This window comes from Herpailurus yagouaroundi, unplaced genomic scaffold (genome assembly GCF_014898765.1).
Source record: "Herpailurus yagouaroundi ecotype Mexico unplaced genomic scaffold, PumYag 190, whole genome shotgun sequence".
Taxonomy (NCBI): domain Eukaryota; kingdom Metazoa; phylum Chordata; class Mammalia; order Carnivora; family Felidae; genus Herpailurus; species Herpailurus yagouaroundi.
This window is the reverse complement of record NW_024412421.1, coordinates 27,564,911-27,569,507: the sequence shown is the minus strand read 5'-3', so window position 1 is coordinate 27,569,507 and position 4,597 is coordinate 27,564,911.

Genomic DNA, 4,597 nt, shown 5'->3' with positions numbered 1-4,597 from the left:
CCCCGCATTCAAGATGGTTTATTCCTTTTCCTGCCCACTCAGGCCCGCCTCCCCGGCCGCCGGCCACAGCTTCTGTGCCAGCACCTTCACTCCGGAGCCCGAGGAGTCACTGTGCCACCCATTGCACCACTACGTGGCGGCGGGCCTGCAGGCTTCCCCTCATTCCCGGCGTCCACGTGTCCTTCCGAATCAGCTTCCACCCGCGCTCCAGGGTGAACCCTAGGCCCACTGCATTCTGCATGACGTCGGAGCACGCCGTCCCGCGCTACAGCTCTCAAGCGCTGACGGGCCACCGGCGCATGCGCACCTCTCACAGCTCAGTGAGCCCTGCGTGGTGCACGGAGCCATTGAGCGGCGTGCGGAGCATGCACGCCAGGTCAGACATGCGCAGTGGTTTTCCTCCTTTACTCCTCCGCAGTCTGCGGAGGCTTCTCAGGCTCGAGGGCTGAGGTGTTTGGGGGAGCAGTGACGGGACTCTGAAGCTGGGAAACGCCTTGTTCTTGTCCTTGCTTGGGGGTTGAGCGTCATCTGGGCAGCTCCTGCAGGCGGGCTTCTGCAGGAAGGGGTTGGACCAAGGCTACCTCCCATCAGGGAAGCCGGCGCCTGCTCCTGTGTCGCAGGCCGTGCGGCAGCCCTTTCTGTTGCTCACAACGGGCTCCCCGCTGCTCTCGTGGGCCTGCAGCTGCCAGCGATCTCCTCCGGGCTGGTGCAGAATGTGCTCCAGGATAGCCTCGCGCTCTTGCAGGCAGCATTTGGCTCGACAACAGGGTCGTGGCAAGGTCGCAGAGTTGCAGCCGCAGTCGAAATTGTAGACTTCAGTCCGGCTCTGTTAGAAGGTCTGGGTCCCGAGGCTTGAGGCCGCTGTGTCCCTCTCAAGGTAAGTATAGACGGGGCCTGTAAGGCCGTTTTTGCTGTGCGGGGCCATCCTCACGATTCCTTTTTTTTTTTTTTTTTCCCGGCTTCTTCACCTGTTCCCCTACAACGGAAAGGCACCAGAGAATTTTGTCTCCTATTAATTTAGCTAGCTTTCTTTGGATTGGCGTTTTCATACTGCATCTTGTTGCATCTTTTTACTTTTCACTTATCTGTTCTTTATCCTGAAAGGTGGTATTTTGTGGATGACAAATAGTTCTTGCTTTTTCTCCTGTTTGACCATCTCTGTCTTTTGCTTGCAGTGCTTAGACAATTAACAGTTAATGTTACTATTAGTATGGGGGGATTTAAATTTCCCATCTTGCTACAAGTTTTCTGTTAGTTCCATCTGTTCTTGGATCCTTTCTCTCCCCCTTTTCTGCCTGCCTTTGGGCTAGTACAGTTGTTTTTTATTTTTATTTTTATTTATTTATTTATTCATGTATTTATTTTTATCCCTGTGTTCTGATAAGCTCACCATGTAGCCAGATGAGCAAAGCCTTGTCCTTATAAAATAATTGTTTTTCTAGATATGCAAACTGTTTGCCTGGATAGAATGAATTGCAAGAATTTCCTAAAGATAATAGTGAAATATTGTTATTATTAATATAATTAATATGTTACTGTTAGGCTGCAGTCCTTTTGCGTGGGCCTCTCCTGGAGCAAATAGTTACATTTTGTTGACTCAGGTCACCTTCGGCTCTCAGCCCAAATAGCTAAGTTTAACATACCCACAGGGTAGGCAAATGGATAAAGTATGACATTGTTACACACTTGAGTATTATACAGGAGTGAAAATTAATGTAGCCTTATGAATTAACTTGAAGATGATGAATCTCAAAAGCTGAAAAAAGCAAGTTGTTAATGAATCCATACAGTAAGAAATCACTGATGTGAATTCAAGAACACATAAGTGACAGAACTACAAATATAAACAGAGGAATGGTGAAAACAAAATTCAGAATAGTCCCTCACCCTTTCTTTCACAAGATAAGAGGAAGATGGCATCAGGAAGTGTCACCGTGAAAGCTTAAATAGTATTGCCGTTTGTTGACATGAGAGGACTATTCGTGGTTCTTCAATTAAAACGTGTTTAAACAAGTATAAAGTATATTTTTTTAATTTAAAAAATATTAACACAGGGGTTCCTTGTTGGCTAAGTCGGCTAAGCGTCCAACTTCAGCTCGGGTGATGATCTCACGGCTCGAGAGTTCGAGTCCTGCATCGGGCTCTGTGCTGACAGCTCAGAGCCTGGAGCCTGCTTCCGATTCTGTGTCTCCATCTCTCTCTGCCCCTCTCCTGCTGGCAATCTGTCTCTCTCTTTCTCAAAAATAAACATTAAAAAATTTAAAAATAAAAATATTCATTAATGTAAAAAGGCAAAATGCTAAATGTGTAAAGTGCTCAAAACATACTTCATTACCCGCTTCCCTTTTCCAATCAAGTATCACCTGGCATTCAGTCACCAGTAAATCAGGGCATTTCCAAATTGCCTTCACACCCAGTTTTGTCTCTGCAAAATAAGGAGAAACATTTTTTGATCACTAAAGTTCCTTACAGATTTTATAACTACATTTGTACCTGCCAAGAAAGTCCCCAAAACCAAAAAGCAAAAGTAGAGTCTATCAGTTACTTATTTTGATCTTTTTTTTTTTTTTTTGAGCAGCAGCTAATGCAATACGAACAAGAAATATTTATGATAAACATTGGAGAGAAGAGTCATGATTATAAAATTTAAAAAAAAAACCATGAAACTTAAGAAAAGAATTTGATAAAGTAATGAACAAAATATAGGGAGTATTAAGTGCTAAGGAGAAAAACGAGTAAGAGGTGTGTTAGAGATTATCTGTGAAGAGGTTGCATAGTTTCAAGGTAATCAAAGAAGGTGTGTTTGAAGATATATTTTTGCAAGACCTTGAATGATTAATTCTGTCTGGAACCAGCGTTGGAGGATGAGTGTAGGATCCAAACTCCGAGGTATCTATCCTTCTGGCCAGCTGTGCGTGGGTGCAGAGAAGGAGATGTTCGGTTTAAAGGACCTCAGAGACACATAACTGTTGTCAGGGGAAGGTTAGAAAAACTGGCTTTCTCAGCTTCCAGCCGTTCTCCTGATGACGGTGCACTGACTGATGGTGAGCCAGGACAGGAGACGGGAATGGTCTTTGCAAATCTCAGATTTATCTTTAGTTTTGGAGAAGAACAAAGCCCCCTACATAAGCCTGCTGGTTTTGGATATGTCGGAAACGTCCTTTTCCTGCAAGTAAGATGAAACATTCCAGCAGCCAGTGACCACAGGGGGCAAACCTTTGGTCCAGAAAAGTAGGTTTTTTGACTTCATGCAGTGAGGGAGGGTGTGCTAGGTGAGTCCTGAAGTGTGTCTTAGTAAGAAGGAGCAGGGAGAGAGTTTTATTTATTTATTTTTTATGAGGCTTGTGCTTGTGTGAAATGATTTTCAGGAAGGGTTAGCCCAAGCAGGAATCATCTCTGAATTGTTTGCTATTATAGAAGCTGCAAAGCTGGGCTGAGGACATCTTTTGTAAAAGAAAAAAAAAAAAACCCAAAAACTTAGTAGCCCTCAAAGAAGAGGGTCATTATGATATTCTACAGCTGCAGCATGACCTTTGGAGAAATATTCTTTAATGTTAACTTTGCAGTTGGCTTTATTGTGTCTGTTATCACAATCTGTTTAATGGCAGGCCTGATATTTAATGCCTTAGAGAAAAAGTGTAAAATGTCCCTGACATTTTTAGGAAATCAGGGCCGTGATCAATAGTGTTTTTTAGCCCCATTGTGCTTGAAGTCAGCAGAAGGAACCTACAGAATAGCCATAGGCTGGCTTAAGTTAGATTGACTGTCTTCCATCCAAGTCAGACTGACTCTAGAGTCTGACTTGGAATGGCCTGTTTTGCTGAACTGCAAATGGAATCTAAATACTTTTTTTTTTTTTAATTGAACTAAAATTTTTGTTTTCAAAAACATTACCCAATGAAAAACAACAAATTAGTTCAAATGAAAATTTAACCAATCTAACTTCAAAAAATTTTTAATTTTTAGTTATTGTAAAAACATAACATTAAATTTACCATCTGAACCATTTTTAAGTGTGTAGTTCAGTTGCGTTAAGTGTATGTAGATTCACATCATAGTCCCAAAAAATCTTTAGAACTTTTTCATTTTTCCACATTGAAACGTAATGTCCACTGGACGCTACCTCCCATTCCCTCTCTCCTCAGCCCTTGGTAACCACCTTTCAATTTTCTTTTTCTGTGGTTTTGACTATTTCAGGTGTTCACATGCATAGAATTATATAGTATTTGTCCTTGTGCCCTTGACTTACTTCATTTAGCATGAATGTTCTCAAGGTTAATCCATGTTCAAGTCTGACCAGATTTCCTTCCTTTTTAAGGCTGCATAGTACTCGCTTGTATGTAAAAACCACATGTTCTTTGTCTGTTTACCTGTCTCTGGATATTTGGGTTGCTGCCACCTCTTGGCTATTGTGCATAATACTGTGATGAATACGGCTGTATAGATATCTCTTCAAGATTCTGCTTTGAGTTCATTTGGGTATATACTAAGAGGTAGGATTGCTGGGTCAGATGGTAATTCCAGTTTTAATTTTCTGAGGCACCTTCATATTTTCCATAATGGCACACCATTCTGCATTCCCACCGACAGTGTACAA